Source organism: Ursus maritimus, unplaced genomic scaffold (genome assembly GCF_017311325.1).
Source record: "Ursus maritimus isolate PB19 unplaced genomic scaffold, ASM1731132v1 scaffold_24, whole genome shotgun sequence".
Taxonomy (NCBI): domain Eukaryota; kingdom Metazoa; phylum Chordata; class Mammalia; order Carnivora; family Ursidae; genus Ursus; species Ursus maritimus.
This window is the reverse complement of record NW_024424897.1, coordinates 31,468,867-31,490,541: the sequence shown is the minus strand read 5'-3', so window position 1 is coordinate 31,490,541 and position 21,675 is coordinate 31,468,867. Positions and strand designations below refer to the sequence as shown.

Genomic DNA, 21,675 nt, shown 5'->3' with positions numbered 1-21,675 from the left:
GGGTAATACTAATAGGGGGGTGAGAACCAGCTAATGGCTCACTGCTGCACGAGGCAACAATTGTAGTAATCACCAAACTAAAGGCTCCCGTGCATTATGGAGGCTGCTGGGTTTCCCGGCCTACGCTTCCTCCACACCCCTGTCGAGCGCATGAATACAGTTCACAGAGCACACTAAACACCGGGACGCAAGGGAAGATAAAAAGAACATTATTGAAAGAATAAGGTGGAAAGGAACAGAAGTCGCAACAGAAGTAGAAGCAAAGAGAATTGAGTTCGACATTTCAAAAAATATCTTGGAAAATGAAACAAAGTCATCAGATCAATCATTAAAGGGGCTTTGGCTTGAGTTTTCTGGGATGTGATGAAGTTAGGGTAGTACTGGTCCTTCACTCTCTTTCTGCAGGTTCGATGTACGGAGAGCGCGTGTGAAATAAACACATGGCTCTGGAGAGCAAATCCATACCACGAGAATTCCCGATGGGCCAACAGCACCACAATTCCATCCAAGAAATTGCGCTCACATTGGGATAGAAGAAAAATAAACATGACATGGGTCCCGACCTCAAGGTCCACACAGTCTGAGATGGGAGACTAAGTAGAGTCTAAGTGTAGTTACCTCTTCTGGACACTTGTGACCCACTGCTCAATTTAGTATGCACTTCATAGGCTCTTGGCTATCAGGAACGTAGGGATTCTTATTCTCGTTCCACAGATATGGAAACCAAGGCTCAGAGAAGTAACACGCTCAAGGTCATGTATGCCCTAAGTTTCTGAATTCTGTTGGCTCTTTCCTCTTCCTGCAGGGTTCCTCTTCCTGCAATGTCTCAGTCTGCCGTTGAAGACATCTATGTTGGCCACTGCTGCACCGCCTCACACCACATCCCTGAGACACTAGAAATCTGAGGGGAGAGCAACTCTCCTCCAGAGTTAGAGGACCATCCAGGTGCCCCGAGGCCTTACAGAGTTCGATTGAAATGCTGCCTCTCAATCTTTCTCTTTTTTGCTGCCTCTCTCTCTCTCTTTTAAATTAGAGCCCCCCTTTCTCACTAGAGTCCAGATTTGGGTCTGTAAGATCCCAAGGGAGGGGCCTGGGACTTCAATCCAAATGGTAAACAGTATCCTATGCTTGAAAAATAGAAGTAAATGCATGAGCAAAGGTAAAAAGAGAGAGAGAGAGAGACCAAGAAACAGACTCTTAGTTATAGAGAACAAACCGATGGTGGCCAGAGGGGAGGTGGGTGGGGGCTGGGGGAAATAGGTGATAGGGACTAAAGAGTACACTTATCATGATGAAAAAAAATTTTTTAAGATTTATTTTATTTATTTGAGAGAGAGAGAGTGTGTGGGCCGAGGGGGAGAGGGAGAGAGAGAACCTCAAGCAGACTCCCTGCTGAGCACGAAGCCCTATGCAGGGCTTGATCTCATGACCCTGCGATCATGACCTGAGCCGAAATCAGCAGTCGGATGCTCAGCCTACTGAGCCACCCAGGAACCCCCCCAAATTTTTTTTTAAATGGAAGTAAATGTCATATTCATGCTCAGGAGTCAGAGAATAGAAGCATTTTGGTTCAAGATATGTCCTAAATGAAATGAAATCCAATGTTAAAACAGAAGCTTTAGCTGAATCACAATAGATACCAAATCCCAAAGTGAAGTTGCTGGACCAGGATTTGCAGACTACGTGGCAAAGAGTATTTAAGGTCCAAGCGAATTGAGAGTAAGACTGGAGATGAGCGTTTCTTTGGGGAAAGCTGTGCTATGAGTTCCATTCCATCCCGTCTTGAAGATGTCAAGCCTGAAAACCAAAATGTCAAGAGGCACAGTGGGGGTTACACTTGGCAAGTAGCTATGCTCACAGTTGTTGGGGCAGAGGGAGAGCTGTGAGGGAGAGCAAGGGTTGGCCTGGGATAGTCAAAGATGCCGTACAAGAGGGCAGCCCAGAGGGGCGAAGCGATTTCAGGGAGAACCTGGAGGTATGGCTGGATTCCCAAGGATGGAGGAAGGAGTGAGCAATGAGTCAAAGGAAAATGCATCACCACAAGTGAGAGATCCGGGGCGATGGTGGTGTTATGGACTGAACACGTCCCCTCCCTCCAATTCTTCTGTTGAAATGCCCTGGGAGGATATTCAGGAGGTGGGGCCTCGCAGAGGTAGTAGGGTCGTGAGGGTGGAGCCCTCATGAATGCGATTAACGTCCTCCTAGGAAGAGGCCGAAGAGCTAGCCCGCTGTCTTTCCGCCGCCAGAGGATATAAGGAGCCTGGCCCTCGGTGTGTAACCCAGAAGGGCGCTCTCCCCAGAACCCACCGCTGCTGGCACCCCGATCTCAGGCTTCCAGCCTGCAGAACCTCGCGAAATGAATTCCTGTCGTCTCTAAATCCCCCCGGTGGTAGTCTGCTACAGCAGCCCTACCTGATTAAGACAGGGAGGGATAGAAAGCACACAGAAGTGTCCACTTTAACCACCTGGCAAGTTCAGAGAACACCAATGCCAGATCCCCACGCCAGGACCAATCAAGTGGAAATTTTCCTACTTCTTCCCATTGAAACACTGTAAGCATCAGCAACCACCGCTGAAAAGATGGGAGGGGAGGGACAGGAGTGTTGCCGACTGCCTATGTCGCCCCTGAGCTGAAGGAGAGGGGGAAAGCCTTCATTCTACATCATATTTGGAATTTCAATGATTATCTAAACATTGTAATCACTGAATTGCATCTATATTCAGACTTAGGGTGAACACGGACTAAGAAAGAACACGGAAATCATGGGGATGGCCTCAAGTTTTACCCACGTGCAGCAAACCTACAGCCCCACTGAATTTAAAGGGTTAACGAGAGAGCGAGAACTTAAGTTTATAACTACATCTCAGGAGCTGTGCTTGTTTAACATGACAATTGTTCCAAAAATGTACCGATTTGTTAAATTGCTTCCCTAAGAAAGCTAGAAACAGTTAACACCCTTCACAAACAGACCCTCGTCCTCAGACCGGCAGAGGAGAGGAGATTAGCCAGTGGGAGACGGGCCTCGCTCTCGGGAAACACTTGCAGGAAGCGTCCAGTCTGGGACAGGCCTGCCTCTACGGGGTGGAGCTGGGAGAACTGGTACCTGAGGTCGGGGCCCTGGTCACAGTTGGCAGCTGATGGAACACGGCCAACCATTCTGAGGACACGCTGGGTCCCGAGACCCGCCAGCTGTTCCTGGACGGGAGAGGTGGAAGGTGACACAGCTGAGCCCTGGTGCAGGAGGCGCCAAGAGCACAGAATCTGCCCCGTTTGTCCGGGTGGGAGGACTCCCACCCTGGGCTGGGCGAGGGGGGCATTGAGCGGTCACTGCCACCTGCTCCTTGGTTCACAATGTACCATCGACACGCCTCTTTGTCCGTGAGAGTGCCTAGGGTAAAGCCGACTCGCTTCCTCTGGGGTGGGCAGGTGGGCAAAGGAGGACGGAAGAGGACTGTCTGGAAGCTACTCTAGGGGGTTAGAGGTCATGCTCCTGGAAGGCAGCCCAACCTGTCGTCAGACATGTCCCGACAAGTCTGAATTCTAGCTGAGCACAAGCACGAGGCTGACACTTCTCTCTCTCTCTCCCGCTCTGTCTCTCTCATATGTTTAAGAAGTAAAAGGTCTTCTAGCACATGCTTTCCTCAAGAGTGTCCTCACTGGCCTCCTTGCCTTAAAATATCCCTCCTCAAATGCAGCCGGCACAACACCGCCAGATGGATAGCCTTCGTCCCCCTTTGACCTCACCCCTTCATCAAGCTTGACTCCCCCAGGTTCCCCTCGGTACCTCCTGGCTCTAGTCCAAGTCCTAGGAGGACTTCAAATCGCTCACCTTTTCAACCTCCTGTGGCAGTTCCCTTCCTCACAACCCTTCTCCTTCTGTGGCTCCTAATCTCCGTTTAGCGGCCCCCAGGGATGCTTTGCACTTTCCTCCTTGTTCTCACACTTCCCCTGGCTCAGCCGGGTGGGGCCGGAGCTGCTGGCAGTGAAGCTGGAAGGAGGCCTGGCCACTGCCTCTGGCTCGGCCACTGCCACTCTATAGGCCCGAGACCTTCCAGAAACCGCCTCACTTTCTAAGCCTCCTTTCTTCTGTCATAAAATCATTAGAGTGGGGGAGCCTGAGTGGCTCAGTGGGTTAAGCATCTGCCTTCGGCTCAGGTCATGATCCAGGGTCCTGGGATCGAGTCCCGCATCGGGCTCCCTGCTCAGCGGGGAGTCTGCTTCTCCCTCTGCCCCTCCCCCAGCTCATGCTCTGTCTCTCTCTTTCTCTCTCCCTAATAAATAAATAAAATCTTTAAAAAAGTTATTAGAGTGAATGACTCTGAAGAGTTTTTTTTCCTACCTCCAATTTCAGTGATTTTCTCATTAACCTGCTTTTATACGAACGTCTGGCTCTCAGGCGATGAATCCCCAGGCCCGAGCGACCTAAATCTGATGGTACGTCACTACCTTTCTTCTGTGACCTTTATGTACGTTCGAACCTCCTTCGGCCCTGGCCAGAGACGAGCTTGCTTTGTTTGTAGGAGCACGTCTACAGCAAATGAAACTTAGTCTTTTTTCTCTTAGTGTCTTCTGGGTCCCAATAGTTGTGTTTTTATGGCAACAACTTGACTTGAGGCCCCGCTTCAAATGGTTCAAGTATTTGAAAGGTTCTGCTTTCCAAGCTTTAACTGGACACAAAAGACTCTGGGTTCATTTGGGGCCACCAGAACAGGATTCTAAAGGAGAGTATGTTAGTTGGTTGCAATGCTATTTTCAAAACCAAAACCAGACTGAAATTTCATCACTCAAGAAAGGCTGGAGACTCCCACTTTCCAAGACACTTGCCAGCAGATGTTAGGATTGCCTGCTTATCTGCCACCGGGTGACTATTTAGGTCCCACTCTGAGTATCAAGGGTCCTGGCGGCTATTCTTCTTCCCAATCATAAGCCCATTTGAGAACCCCATTCAGATGGACACTGGACCATCAGAATGGACATTAATCCTCAGATACGCAAACATTTGCCTTAAAGATTTAGCATCTCTGGATACCCATCGTAGAGAACTACTTTACCAGCTGGTTGCCCTTGAGCTAGGGTCTTAATCTCTCTGTGCCTCAGTTTATTATCTATAAAATGAGAAGTAACAATAGGGTTATACAGAGGCTTAAATAAAATGCTGCATGTGAAGCTCTTAGTGCTGTGCTCGGCCCTGGTGGTTCGTATTACGGTAAGATGAATAGTGCACAGAGGGCCCGTGGTCACCGGGCTTTGGGCTCCGGGGAGGGTTGGGGAACAAGACACACACACAGAGAACACAGAGGCCCAGGTTATCATTACGAGTGGCTGTTAGAAAAGGCTTACAAGTAGGTGAAGATAAAACCTAAGAACCGGAGGAGCCTCGGAGAATCTGGCCTCCATTCACCCTCCACTCACCGTTCTTTACAGATGAGCAAACAAAGTCCAAAGTCTAACACCAAGCGAACAATAGAACGGATTCAGGGAGATCTTGGTAAATTAGTGACTCAGGGAAATATTGTTCAAATTTTAGGAAGTTGTGAAGAAAGGAATATTCACTGGTAGTTGCTGTATTAACTTGAAGTAAGTTTTTACTAATGGTAGACCTGATGCCCAGGCAGAGAGTTCTGTCATGAAGGGAGCTGGGGTGGGGTTGGGGGGGGATGGTCCGGCTTGCACCAGAGAAAGAGAGGGGGAGGTGAGGCAGGTATGAGTCATAGAAGATTCCAGCTCAAGCTGTGAAGTGACCCCTCGGGGAGAAGGGCCCACAGAAGCAACGGGTGGAGAGCCTGGGTGATAGCGCTGTTTGGAGCTGGTCTGCGTCTCTGCTTCCTCAGCAATCAAATGAATGTTAGCAGAGCCTGTCCTATCCTAGGAAATTCCTTTGCTGGTGACCAGTGGGAAGCAAAAAAGAAAGGGCAAAGTCTAAAGGTGTGGCGTTTGTGTAGAGAGAGAAAACTGGGTCACCTAGATGGTGGTGGGTAAAAATCCTGTCAGAGGTGAAATAATCTAGCAAGTCTTTCAGGGGTGTCCCAGGTCAGGAGGTTTGGGGAAGAGGCATAGGCCAGGCACAGTGCTAGATGGCATATTTTTTTAAGTAAATTCTACTCCCAAAGTGGGGCTCGAACTCATGACCCTGAGACCAAGAGTCGCATGCTCTCCTGACTGAGCCAGCCAGGTGCCCTGTAGATCGCACTTTTTAAATAGCAGTTTTAGTAACATATAATTCACATGCCATACAATTCACCCATTTAAAATATACAATTCAGGGGCGCCTGGCTGGCTGAGTCGGAAGAGCATGTGACTCTTGATCTCGGGATTGTGAGTTCAAGACCCATGTTGGGTGTGGAGATAAACTTAAAAAATAAAATAATAAAATATACAATTCAGTGGTTTTTAGTATGTTCAGGGTTGTGCAACCATCACCACTATCTAATTCCAGAATATGTTCATCACCCTAAAAAGAAATCCCATATCCCTAGGCAGACACCCCCCCACCGACATTTTCTCCCAACGCCCACCCTAGGCAACCACTAATCTACTTTGTCTCATTCATCTATTCTAGACTGTTCATATAAGTGAAGTTTCATCCGTGTTGTAGCATGTTGCACTACATGTCTTTTTATTGCCAGGGAATAGTCTATTGTCTGGATATACATTTTGTTTATCTGTTCACCAGTTGATGGACGTTTGGGTTATTCAACCTTTTGGCTATTATGAGTAATGCTGTTATAAACATTCATGTACAGGTTTTTGTGTGGACATCTGTTTTCCTATGTCCTAGACTATATACAGAAGTGCTGGGTCTATGGTTACCTAGGTCGTAGCATATGGTGAAGTACCAGACTGTTTTCCAAAGCAGCTGCAGCATTCCTACCGGCAGTATAGGAGGGTTCTAATTCTCCACCTCCTTGCCAGCACTTGTTATTATCCGACTTTTTATTATAACCATCCTAGTTAGGATGGAGTGGTAGGTATGGAGTGGTATCTCATTGTGGTTTTTTTTTCAAGATGGATTTATTTATTTGAGAGAGAGAGTGTGTTTGTGTGTGAGCAGGGAGAGAGGCAGAGGGAGAGGGAGAGAGAGAATCCCAAGCAGGCTCCCCACTAAGCGAAGAGCCCGACTAGGGGCTTGATCTCAGGACCCCAAGATCATGATCCGAGCTGAAACCAAGAGCCGGACACTCAACTGACTGAGCCACCCAGGCGCCCCTCGCGTTGTGGTTTTAATTTGCTTTCCCTGACGCTAATAATGTTGAGCATCTTTTGTAATGTGCTTATTGGCAATTTATGTATCTTCTCTGGGAAAATGTCTATTTGGATCCTTTGTCTAATTAAAAATTGGGCTGTCATTTTATTACTGAGTTGTAGCAGTTCTTTATATATTCTAGATACACGTTCTCTTATCAGAGATATGATTTGCGAACATTTTCTCCCATTCTGTAGGGTTTTGTCACCTTTCTGATGTTGTCCTTGGAAGCAAATGTTTTGACTTCCAATGAAGTCCAATTTAGTTAATTTTTTTTTTCTTTTTGTCCTTTGTGCTTTTGATGTCATATCTAAGAAATCATTGCCCAGCCAACGCGAAGCCATGAAGATGATTACTTGCTTCTCTGGGCATTCTGTTTATGTATGGTAACTTTGGGTAAATTATAAAATAGAGACATATTTAATTAATAAATCCTATCTTTATTCTATAAAATTATTTTTTTTGCAAAATCACAAGTTATACTGTTATAATCCATATTTTTCACTTAATCTGTATTCTGTTGATAGTAATGATCTAAAGCGAGGGTCAGCAAATTAGGCCCCCTGGGCAAATGCTGCCCACCACGTTTTGTAAGTAAATATTTACTGTCACTTGATCATACGCATTCATTTCCTTATCGTCCTTGGCAGCTTTCCCCCACAACAGCACCGTGGAATAGTTGCAACAGGGATCACAGGCCCCTATCCCTAAATATTTACTATCTGGCTTTTTACGGAAAAGACCTGCCAACCTCCAATTTAAAACATTAAGTTGCTCCTGGGTGGCTCAGTGGATTGAGCGGCCAACGCTTGATTTAGCTCAGGTCATGATCTCAGGGTCCTGGGATCAAGCCCCTATTTGGGCTCAATGCTCAATGGGGAGTCTGCTTGAGGATTCTCTCTCTCCCTCTCCCTCTGCCCCTCCCTTTGTTCACATGCTCACTTGCATGCTCTCTCTCTCTCTCTCAAATACTCTATCTCAAATAAATCTTTAAAAAAATTAAAAAACAAACGTCATTTTATTCAAAATATATACAATTTAAATACATTGCATCAAAAATGTTAAAGTACACGTCAAATATTTAAAATGTAAAGCCATATTCATGTCTTCACGTTTCCTCTAAAAATTAAAATTATCTATTAAAATTAAAAGAAAATTCAAATTACAATAAGCAAATACCAACATTTCAATTAAAATACTTTGAATAAAATGGATGTTTTAAGTTGGGGGAATTTTAATTAAATCTTAATATCTTTTTTTTTTAAGATTTTATTTATTTATTTATTCGACAGAGATAGAGACAGCCAGCGAGAGAGGGAACACAGCAGGGGGAGTGGGAGAGGAAGAAGCAGGCTCATAGCAGAAGAGCCTGATGTGGGGCTTGATCCCACAACGCCGGGATCACGCCCTGAGCCGAAGGCAAACGCTTAACCACTGTGCCACCCAGGCGCCCCAAATCTTATTATCTTTTTAAAACTAAAACTGTTCCCTATTCTAGCATTCGACGTCCATGTAGTGACTCATGTAAACGATGGGCATCATGCTTCACACATCATGCTACCTACATACATGCATAGTGAAGAGCAACAGTTGTTGTTTAATATTGCAATGCCTTTGTCAGTCCCTCTGTGTAACTTTTGCAAATACCACACTAGTTAGCGTGAACCACAAAAGGCACATAAAGAGAAGCAAGAAAAATGGACCCTTGGCACTGTGGGCAAATACTACATTATGTAAGAATCTATTGCCTTTATGCTACCTGAGAGAAAGGATTTCACAAGTTAGCCTTTTCTCTTCCCTAAACCCTCTGCCACTCAAATCCATCGCATCCTGTCCCCGACACAGACAGCAGCACAACCCATTCTGTTTCGCAGGTACTGGGCACGAGCGGGGACAAGGATTGCCCTGGGGCGTCAAGAGAGTAGATGTCGAGGAGCAATTGTGCTGGGTCCACACTGAGCGTAGAATCCAGAATGACAGAGGAGACTGCGGTGGGGGGGAAGTGGGGGCCGGGGGGTCTGGGTTTTTTTTCCTCTTCTACATGTAGCAAGTACTACCGTTCATGTGAAAAAAAAAAAAAGTTACCACATTCAGAGGCCTATTTATGCCTAAGATTACCATTTTTTACTAAGGGGAAAAAGGATTTTTTAATATTTGGTAAAATATACATAACAAAATTAAGGCATCTGTGTGCTTTTTTTTTTTTTAAGAATTTTTTTTTTTTAAAGTAATCTCTACCATGGGCTCGAACCCACAACCCCAAGATCAAGAGTCACAGGCTCGACTGATTGAGTCAGCCAGGGGCCCGTGACAGTTTTTCAAATAAATGTGTAGTTGTGCTATGTGCTGAAACTGGAGCAGGAGACTGTCCCGCCTGCAGGTGGTATTTCTGGAACTGTAAGAAGAGATCGGCATGAAAACCTGGAGTTTAGGTAGACTCATCGTGGAATTAGTAACTAAGAACCAGGGTCTCAGTACAGAACATCTTACTGTAATTCCAATCTAGAACTATATCGTGGTCCCGAGTCTTTAAATAAGTCTATCTGGCTGGCTTCTCTTAGGTCAGAGCTTTTTACCGTCTGATGAAGGTATCGATGATGTAGATGTTTGAAATGTTTTAGAAAAGCCAACGTATTAGAGAATTTAACCTATCAAACGTGTGATTTTCATTTGAAATGTTTATTGTCATTAGACACAATATTTTAAAATTCTTATCCAAGTACTCCATGCTTTGCAATGTAAACTCGACTCTCTAACATAGTTTAAAAAGTAAAATAGTGACTTGAGACAACAAAAAACAATAGTTTCTAGTCAATTCCAGCGGTAAACACTTTTCTTTCTTCTAGTTCTTCTTGTAATAACCTCCACGTTTCTGCGATATACTGTTCTTTTGATTCATCAATTGCAGATAGTATCCAGTGACTTCTGAAGATATATGAGTGTGCTTAACTTTCTTACACCCCCCCCCCATCCAACTTTCAAATACAGTTATATCACAATTTTTTCTTGGATCCACGTTTCACATTTTAGTTACCATGACTATGTAAATATCGGTCAAGGCCGATCCAACAGTATACTGCGGTTTTACTTCATCTCTTGTAAACCTATTTAGTTTCCCCTGAATTAATAATTAACTCAGTTTAAAAATAAACATTTCTATCTTAGAACAGTTTTAAACTTACAGAACCATTGCAAAGATACAGAGAGATTCCATAAGGCCTCCACCTGGTTTCCCTTGTTATTAACAACTTACATTACTTACTCTGGGGTATAGTTGTCACAATTAGTGAATCAATAATGATGCATTATTAACTAAAGTCAATATTCTATTCAGATTTCCTCAGTTTTTCCCTAATGTTTTGTTTTGTTTTGTTTTTTCTGTTCCAGGATCCTGTCTCCTTGGACTCCTTCTGGATCTGAGAGTTTCCCAGACCCTCCTTGTGTTTATGACTTTGACAGTTTTGAGAATGCTAGTCAGGTATTTTGTAGAATAACTGTCAAGTAGGACTTGTCTTATGGGTATTTTTTTTTTAAGATTTTATTTATTTATTTGACAGAGAGAGAGAGAGCCAGCGAGAGAGGGAACACAAGCAGGGGGAGTGGGAGAGGGAGAAGCAGGCTTCCTGCAGAGCAGGGAGCCCGATGCGGGGCTCGATCCCAGCACCCTGGGATCACGACCCGAGCCGAAGGCAGACGCTTATTGGCTGTGCCACGCAGGTGCCCCTTGTCTTATGTTTTTGTCACAATTAGACTGGGGTAATTTATTTGGGGGAGGAAGACCATTCTCATCAGATCACACCAAGAGGACCTATTATTGATATGACTTATCACTGTTGGCATTAACTTTGATCTTCTGGCTTACGGGAGTGTTAGCTCTCCCCCCTCCCCATTTCTATACTATACTCTGTGGAAGGAAGTCACTATGTTCGGCCTGCTTAATGAGTGGGGAGTTAGCTCCACATAAATTATTTGGAATTCTTCTATGTGGGAGATTTGTCTATTCTCCCCCCTTATTCAATCATTTATTTATACAGTATGGACTCACGGATATCTATTTTTTTTTAAAGATTTTATTTATTTATTTGACAGAGATAGAGACAGCCAGCGAGAGAGGGAACACAAGCAGGGGGAGTGGGAGAGGAAGAAGCAGGCTCATAGCGGAGGAGCCTGATGTGGGGCTCGATCCCATGATGCCGGGATCACGCCCTGAGCCGAAGGCAGACGCCCAACCGCTGTGCCACCCAGGCGCCCCACGGATATCTATTTTTTATACTTGGGTTATCATCCAATACAACTTTTTTTTTCATTATTTTTAAATTGTTCCAGCTTGGCCATTAGGAGTTCTGTCAGGTGGCTCCTGTGTCCTTTTGACATATTTCCATCATTGGAAATTTGGGAGTGAAGGGAAATCCCATCATTGGGATTTTTAAATTTTATTTTATTTTATTTTAAAAATACTTAAGAAAGAGCGGGGGAGGGAGGGCCCACAGAGGGAGAGAGAATCTCAAGCAGGCTTCCTGCTGAGCTCAGAGTCTGACGTAGGGCTCAACCCTACAACCCTGAGATCATGACCTGAGCTGAAATCAAGACTCAGACGCCAAATCGACTGAGCCACTCAGGCGCCCCCAATTTTTTTTTAGGCGTTCTTTTACCTTCTGCTACTACAAAATGCTACAGGCCCATATTGTATTTTTCCTGATCCAGTTTTAGAGTCAGTCATTTCTCCAAGGAACCCTGGTTCCTCCTGTTGGAGAATGGTATTAGAAGCCAATATCTAGGTGCTAGTGTGCTCACTGCTACTAGGTTGTCTTGCTTCTAGGCCCTCCCGGCTGGCAGAGATAGGAGATACACACAGTGTACTAATCCGTGTATACCCGCAGATCTATAAATATTTCTTTTTTTTTTTTTTTTAAAGATTTTATTTATTTATTTGACAGAGAGAGAGACAGCCAGCGAGAGAGGGAACACAAGCAGGGGGAGTGGGAGAGGAAGAAGCAGGCTCATAGCAGAAGAGCCTGATGTGGGGCTCGATCCCAGATCGCCGGGATCACGCCCTGAGCCGAAGGCAGACGCTTAACCGCTGTGCCACCCAGGCGCCCCTAAATATTTCTATATGTAGCTGAGTCTCTCTATATAAACATGAGTTCATACCATCTCCAACTCTATTCCAATTACCACATGGATCATCCTTGCATCTGCCCCTTACTTATCTATAAGCTCCCACTCCAATGAGAACATAGCTCTCACCATCAGCCATCCACTTATTTACTGATTCGATTGCAATACACACACACAGATTTTTCAGAATTATTAACCCAGGAAGCACCTAGTTGTTTTTTTTTTATCAGTCTGTATACAGTGCTTATGTACAGTGCCTTTTGTCTTTCATTTTACAGACTGCATTCATTTCCAAAGTTACCTAGTTCAGACCTTTAGTCTCCCACTCCGTCCAGAGAGGTTGCTTCATATATTTGCAATACATTTAGATTTGTTTGTCACACTATGCATTTTATACTGGGTTCCCTCAACCTCCTAGATCACATTTAAAATTTGCATGAATTGAACTTTGTGCTGTAAAGTTCCATGGGTTTTTGGAAAAGTTCTATAGGTTTTAATGTCTTATATTCACAATTAGAACATCACACAGAATAGTTTCACCACCCTAAGGAACCCATGTGTTTCACTCCCCTCCTCTTAAACCCCTGATGACCACTGATCTGTTCATCATTTCCATAGTTTTGTCTTTTCCAAAATGTCATATAATTGGAATCATACAGTATGTGTTTTTTTCAGACTGGTTTCTTTCCCTTATCAGTATGCATTTAAAATTCATCCATGTCTTTTCATAGCTCATTTAATTACAGAGTAATATCCCATTGTATGGATACACCAACCTCATTTTTCATGGACTTAAATTTCTTTGAACTTAGCATTAAATTTTGCAATACTCCTTGATACTGAAATGTTTCAATACAAGTTTTACATGGTCATTTTTGCCAGATGACCTATCCGTTACTTTTTTCCCTTTGCTAGAGACACGACACCTGCAGTTTTTCGGTGTCCTGCTCCAATCCAGACTAGCTGTCCTCAAAAGGAGCTGCAGAATTGTCCTCCTGGGTGTGCTCTCTGACATCATGCTGGAAATTCCTTTGTCTCTCTCTACGTAAACTTCTTGTTCTCTGCATCCAAGGTCTTCTTTTTCCTTGGTTTACTTCTTTCTTTTAGTGGAACATATCCTTCAGCACCTTCCCAAGAAATAATGACTGGAAGACACATCACTGAAAATTCTGGCTTCACTCAAGATCGAGAGTTTGGATGTGTATAGAATTGAACATTGAAAATAAATTTTTACCCAGAAATGTCAGGGCACTGTTCCATTGTTGTTATTGTTGTTTTAGTTGTTTAGTATTGTTGTTTATTGCTCCAGGGTTGTTACTGAGAAATCGAATGATATTCTGATTCAGGGCTGAGAGGGAGGGTGTGGTAGGTGATCTATTTTGTTTTCATTAAAAGATCTTAGGATATTTTACCTATGGTTTTCTAAAATTTCATAATGATAGAATTTGTTGAGAGTTTCATTTTTGTTCATGGTACTGGGCATTTGGTGATCTCTATCCATTGGAAGACTCATATCTTCTAGTTCTGGAAAGTATTTTTGTACTATCTCTTTGATAATATTCTCCCTACTATTCTGCCTTTTTTTTCTGGAACACTCATTAGTTTTTAAACTTCTTGAATTCTCTAATTTTCTTATCTTTTCTCTCCTTATTGTCATCTAGTTACTTTTCTAGTTTCTGAGAAGTCTCCTTGATTTTACTTTTTAATCCCTTAGTTTTATTTCTTGAATTCTTACTATCAAACTTTAAAGTTTCAGAGTGTTCCTTTCTTACTCCATGACTGTTTTGTACACACACCACGCACACGCAATGTCTGCTCTCCTTTTTTCCTGTTTACTTGTTTCAGTCTCCCTCTTTCTTACTGGACATTTTCCTTAAACGTCTGGCAGTCCTTGACCGGCCATTCACATTTATGAGTAGGTACTAAAAAGCTGATTGGAAGCAGCCTATAGAAGGGCAGTACTTGACTGTAGGGAGAATTGGCTACAGTTCTTTTGCTTTTGGTCAAATCAGAATTTTCCAGAGTCTATCTTCTGTGTCAGCCTCCACCACTCAGGTACCTGGTACCCTGTTTCGGAGTCTTTCATAGGTTGTGTGAGGGAATTCAGCTCGTTTTGGGTGCCCTGCTGGGACTCTGCCAGTCCGCCAAGTCACTCATTGACTTCTCACTTCTACTTTCCCTTTTCTACTTTTCCCAGTTTCTACTTCCCTGTATATGCCTCAGACGTCTCCTGAGTTTTATCAAAGATTGATTTTGTATCTGGTCTTTGTTCTTGTGTTTTCTGAGATGACAATGGGACAGAAATGTCTATATACTGCCATCCGAAAACCAGAAGTCTTCTAGAACCATGCTTGTTTGGAAAAGTTTGATGAATATTTGTGATTTTAATCTGAAAAGTTGAAGAGAAATTGGTTAATTTTCTAAATAAAATTTTATAATTATTAGGTTGCTAAGTAGTGTTACATCAGGAAATTTTGCTTTGTATTAAATTTGCATGACGGCCATAAGTGCCATGTATGGGTACCATTCCCAACACACTTACACAGTGAGGGTTCAGGGTATAAATGAACTTATACCAATTAGATGTACTGCTGCCCTAATACAACAAACTATAAAACTTCCTGCTATAGACAGCCACTCCTAAACATCTATTATCAGTAGCAAAATAGCTACATAGTAAGGTCCACAGTGAATGTCTCTGACAATTGCCAATGGAAACGATCCAGTTCTTTCCAATGTCAATAATACTTACTGTGCATGCTCAGTTGCTTATGGTTGACACACTAGAAATTAAACTGAAGGAGATGGAAGATTAAGATAATCAAAACCAGGACATCAAAACAACAGTATCGAATGTCAATATATTGACTACCCAAGCATCAGTGTGCATTTATGGAGCAACCACTGTGTGCCTGTGCTACAGGCTGAAAAAAAGAAAACATGACACCTTTTCTCCTGGAGATTTCTTTCTTTCTTTCTTTCTTTCTTTTTTTAAGATTTAATTTAGAGGCGCCTGGGTGGCTCAGTCGGTTGAGTGTCTGCCTTCAGCTCAGGTCATGATCCCAGGGTCCTGGGATCAAGCTCCACATCGGGCTCCCTGCTCGGCTGGGAGCCTGCTTCTCCCTCTGCCTGCCGCTCCCCCTGCTTATGTTCTCTCTCTGTCAAATAAATAAAAAGAGACACAAGCGGGGGGAGCAGCAGGCAGAGGGAGAGGGAGACGCAGGTTTGACACTGAGCAGGGAGCCCAAGGCGGGCTCGATCCCATGGATCATGACCGGAGCCGAAGGCAAATGCCCAAACGACCGAGCCACTCAGGCGCCCCTCCTGGAGGTTTCAATTCACTTAGAAGGAGCGCAACATACACATGAGCAACAATGACCCAATAAGACCGAAGACAGAAGTGTGGCGAAGTCCGCCTTCCGGACACTTTGCGGTGTGTAGCGCTGCTTTAATTTGGGGTTGCCAGTATCCAGTCTCTAGCTTCTTGAGTGTTGACAGACAAGCGCGGCAGTGGCAGCCCCAGAGCGCCATTCAGTGACAAGGCAATTGTAATTGTGGTGGTGGCTGCTATGACTTCCTCGTCCCAGTTCTACGACCCCTGAATGGCGTCTTAGGCAGTATGCAGGATTTTTTTGTCTCAGTAGTTCAGGTTCTGGCCTCTGATCTCCAGTTTCCTGATGGTGACAGAGGAGCCACATCCTTGATAGATCAGTTCTGCAGTGCTGTGGAAGTCACCCAAGAGGTATGCCTTGAGTCCGTTCCTCCACTGCTCCCAACAATTTGACAATTATCTAATGTCCTATATTTAACCCCTTTCTGCTTAAGACACCTAGAGTATGTTCGCTTCCTACATTGAACCCTAATATCGGACTAATGTTAGGAATTTGAAAAAGGTTTGAGAGAATCAGTTATACTAAATATGTAATTACTTTAAATGTTTCGTGAAACTCGATGAACTACTTACTCAGCATGCTAAATGTTGAGGACTTAATCTTTTCAATATAAGTATTGAGCATTAATCATAGAATAAGTAAAAGTAATGGAACTTATCTTTATACAACCTATGACAGGATTAATAATTACCAAGATGTTGAAGTTGATCTTAAAGACTTAAGAAAAACTAGATAAGAATTTTAATATATTGAATATCAATTAAAACATAAGTATAAATAGGAACCCCCTCCAACAGAAATCTCCCCTTAGACATTAAAAAGTACAACTGACATTTATCGCTCCCTCCAGTCCCTCAGACAGAATCTAATATTGGAGAGTGCTCAATGCAAGTTGTTGAGTGAATAAATGAGCAACGATACCATGAGAAAGATCTCATCATCACAATTTTAAAGATGAAGAAAGTGAAGTTTAACTGCCTCTCTTCGTCTCTGGGCTCAGACCTAGTTTGCGGGGACACGGCTACATGCACCAAGAAGGCTGGAATCGTTGGTAAATATGGGACCCGTTCTGGTGCCTTCCTCAGAAAAAGAAGATTGAAATAAGCCAGTACACCAAGTACACCTGCTCCTTCTGTGGCAAAACCAAGAGGAGGAGATGAGCTGTGGGGATCTGGCTTTGCGGTGCCCTCAGGAAAACGTAGCTGGAGGGACCTGGACCAGCAGCGCCGCTTCTGCCCTCACAGCAAAGTCGGCCAGCAGAGGACTAAAGGAGTTGAAAGACCAGGAGAAGCCCGCCATCGGAAACACCGCTAGCCTAGAGCAAACGCGTTAAGTCGCGGAACAACAAAAGCAGCAAAACAGAAAGAAAGTGAAGTTCAGAGAAGCTTACCACTAGACCAGTGGCCTTTAAAATTGGGTTTATACACCCAGGTAGTACGCGATAAAATACTTTTTTTTTTTTAGAGGAAGAGAGAGTGGGAGGGGCAGAGGGAGAGAGAGAGAGAATCTTCAAGAGGCTCCATGCCCAGCGGAGAGCCCAACGGGGGGCTTAATCCCCCAACCCCAAGATACGACCTGAGCCGAAATCAAGAGACACTCAACGGACTAAGCCACCCGGTCACCCCTAAAATACCATGTTTTGTAATCACGTCTTATTATGTACACAATACAATAGTGCAGAAGTCATTACATAATATCTAAAAATGTACGTACGTGAGTGGCCTGTGCTCAAAACTGTTTTCGTGATGGTATGAGCGGCCAGGAAACTTGGTAGGCTGCCGTGGTAGACCGACGGCAAACTGTCCTGGGCTGGTGTCATGTTTCCTTATGCTTGTACCCCTCAAGTCCAGCCCGGGGCCTGGCGTAGCAAGAGCGCTCGATAAATGTTCAGAATGAGAATGAATACACGAATAGATGAATTGATGAATAAAAGGACATTCATTTAGATGCCCCGGATCACAGAACAAGCATGTGAAGGTGTCAGGATTCAAATTCAGACCTGCTCACTTCCGGAGGCCGTACTGTTATAATAAGAATAGGTCGTGGCACAGCCCACGCAACAGATCAGCGAGGAGGAACCTGAGATGTTTTTCCAACTAGTTTTTAAACACACACACACACACACACACACACACACACACAAGCTCTGAGCAACAGAGGAAAGCATTACATTAATCAGGAGGTTTTTATCATCCTGTCAGCTTTTCCACAAGGGAGACATTCTTCAGGAACATAGAAAGGTAAAAGAGCTATATCATATTTCCTCCAATTATGTATTTGGGTAGCACTTGACGATGCGCCCTGCATCCTCCCAGAGGCCAGGGACACTCTTCTTTCTCTATGTGATACATGGAGGGAATTTCTCACCTTTTTTTTTTTTTTTTTTCCCGGCATAGGCCACATCTCTGCCCTGAGAACAAACAAACTTAATTAAGACAAGAACTTCAACCTCCTTTCTACCAAGCTATATCCCCACAATATCAAGTTAGTCACAAGACAAAGTTGAGTTTTATTTATTCCTCCCTCCAAAGAATAGTAAAGCGGACCAACATCTGAAGCACAAATGTTGATAATCCAAGGGCACAGGTGTTCAGAGCCTGAAGGAAAAGCAATGGGAGATCAGTGAGAGCTTCTGTGTGCAAGGCACTCTACTACTAGTTGATTTCTACATGTTATCACATTTTTATCTTTACAACAACCCTAAAAGTACCATTATTATCCCCATTTTATAGATGAAGAAACAGAGGCGTAAGCAAGTTAAGGAACTTAGGCAAAATCACACAGCTCGTCGATGGTATAAGGGGTTTAAACAAAAGCCCATCACACCAGACCAGACTGCTGGATTCCAGAAGCAGAAATGGAGGGGAGCGCCTCTGCTCGCCCTCGGTTGCCATTAGATAACAAGTAAGAACTAAACCTTTTGGGAAGCCACTGAAATTTCTGGGGGTTGTTTTATAATTGAAGGCTTACCTAACAGAAGTTGGTTGATATAGGGAGGTTTTATTTTTTTACTGTTCATAGCGGTGTAAACTTTGGAAACCACTTTAAGAACTTGGTACAATGCAAATCATGTTTGGTGAGAGCCTCTATTGCTTTATCCCTCTGACTTAGGACAAAGGCTCAAAAATGATAGGCGCTCTGCAGGCAAGACTGAATCTGTGGGGGCGTGGCTTTGGCATTCAGATGGTTGAATACAAATTGCTGCATCAACAACGAGAGAGAGATTTTCTTAAGGGGCAATCAGAGTATTTGAAGAGTACATTGTCAGATGGAATTTTAACTACAGCCCCAAATATTCATATGTGTACTTGCAAACTAAGAATTTATAAGAAACACTCTGGAACAGTGACTTGATATTATTGGAAGACATGCCTATAATTTCTTTTTAATCTGTATTTAGTTGAAACTAAAAAAAAAAGGTAGAGTGATGAGCAGTTATTCTATTCATAAAGGTGAAAGATCTGAATAATCCTTTAAACTGTTTCTTTTGTGCTAAGAAGCCTACCTAATGGGGCTTTCTAGTTGCACAAATTTAAAGCAACACCCACTTGCTCATTTTGAGAAAAACTATAAAGAAAGCTTTTTTTAAAATGCAGATTATTTTAGATAGAGAAGCTGAATATATTACTTGGGCATATAAATTGTGCTTGGCGAATATATGCTATGCCACTGTAAAAAAAAAATCTGGTTTAAGATTTTATTTGAGAGAGAGAGAGGGAGAGAGGGAGCACAAGGGGAGGGGCAGAGGAAGAAGCCGATTCCCAGGAGCCTGAAGGGAGGCTCGTGTGAGGCTCTGATTCCAGGTCCCTGGGATCATGACCTGAGAGGAAGGCAGACGCATAACCGACTGAGCCACCCAGGCGCCCCACCACTGTAAAATTATTATGGGGGCTTAGGAATGTACAGATAGAAATATTTCTTACCTTGTCACTGATGTAGATGTTTTTGTGGGGATGAGTATGTGATTTAAGATGTGGCTTGCACTGCATCAGAACCTGAGATCCAAAAGGCCACATAAAGGAAATCCAGACTTGTTTTTCAACTCTCATTAGAGGAACTGGAACTGGAAAAGGAAAAATGTACTGGACTATGTTTCGCTGGCAAGGTTCATCCTTGACTATGTACTGAGATTGTCCTACATGTGGCGCTAATTGTGAACAATCCAGACTTCAGAAAATCCATGTTGGCTCATTAAGACCTGATGAATGAGATGGAGGGAGAGGTATATTCCTGCAGGAGAGAGGAAGTTCCTCTAAAGGCAAGCATTCTCACTCTCATCTCATATAAAGATAGATCCTAAGACAGGAAATGGAGACTCTGAGCCAAAGGAAAGAATTTTTTTCTCCCCTGGAGGCTGGATTCCACAAAGAGTAGAAAATAACTTGGAAGGAATTACAGCTGGAGAGGCAGAATGGCTCCTGGCCACACGGAAGCAGGTGCAAGCCAGACAAGGAAGAGCCCCATGGGCATGGGTATAGATTGTAGACTACACAGGTATCACCTCTGGGGCCAGCAGGGCGGTGCCAGTACCAGCCTGAAAGCTGGTGGGATCCCAGAACTGTAGAATATAATCTGCAAATTTTGGAAATTTCATCTGCAAATTCCACAATGAGTGGACAGTAATATTTACTTAGAACAAAACCTGTTATGAACTCTGCATGCCACATTACTTTAATGCAAGAATGGTTACACAGGGGCGCCTGGGTGGCTTAGTTGTTAAGCGTCTGCCTTTGGCTCAGGGCATAATCCCAGTGTTCTGGGATCAAGCCCCACATCGGGCTCCTCTGCTGGGAGCCTGCTTCTTCCTCTCCCACTCCCACTGCTTGTGTTCCCTCTCTCGCTGGCTGTCTCTCTGTTAAATAAATATCTTAAAAAAAAAAAAAAAAAGGAAGGTGCTGTGACCACCACCCTCCTTAAAAAAAAAAAAAAAAGAATGGTTACACAAACCTGCACTCTTGCACTGGCAATTTTGAGTCAACTAGACTACAAAAGAATGCAAACCAATGGAGCAGAACACCTCCTCTTCAAAGCTGTTCCCACTGGCAGGGCAGTTGGTTTCCACCAGTTCTTGGTACCCTATTGCTAAATTATAGTAATGGCTGATGAAGCATGTGTAAAAAAAATGTATTAATTTTAAAAAGTGTATTAGTTATGGTAACAAATGTTAACAATGTAAAATATTACCCATGACAAAAACAACGGGGGGGGGGAGGCCATGACAAAACTGAATTTTTGGATTCAGTTTAAGTAAAAATCACAAAAGCAAGTCATTTCCTTCTTGGTTAGAGATTGGTGAACTTTTTCCATAAAGAGCCAGACAGTAAATATTTTAGGCTTGTGGGCCATGTAGTCTAGTTGCAACGACTCCACTCTGCAAGTAAATCTAGAAAAGTTAATTCTGAGACTTTTCAGCTAATCTGGGATACCTTTTAGAATAAAGAAAAAACCAAAACCTCATATAAATAAATTTTATTGAAATCATTTCCAGCATACTTGGTAGCATTATTAACCTCTAATACCAGTGCTACTAATAATCATAGCTAACACTTACATTGGACTCAGGCTGTAAGATTTGTCAAAAAAAGGTAGCATTTTTGGCAAAAAAAGCATATCTGCCACGTTTTTTATAAAATTCCTTAAAGAGCCATTTACTCCAATTAGGAAATGTACAACAGGAATTGCAGTTTTAATTTTTAAGGGGAAGAACTGAGCAAAAAGAGGGAGTCATAATATTAATAGGAAGAGGAAGATGTGGTGAAAATATATCTCTTTATAACAGATCATCTTAAAAGATGGTTTCTGGCAAAATCATATCTTATTGTTATTAATGATGGGAAGAATTAGCCAAGAACAAAACAAAAGGACCCAAAGAATAAGGGAAGCCAGTCCTCAAAAAAGATTACCAAGACTACACTATTAGA

The 21,675-nt window shown here is 43.3% G+C and overlaps 1 pseudogene; it reads left to right on the top strand.

Moving 5' to 3' along the window:
- The first annotated feature begins 16,708 nt into the window (after positions 1-16,708).
- Positions 16,709-17,087, top strand: LOC121104896 (annotated as a pseudogene).
- Positions 17,088-21,675: the final 4,588 nt, after the last annotated feature.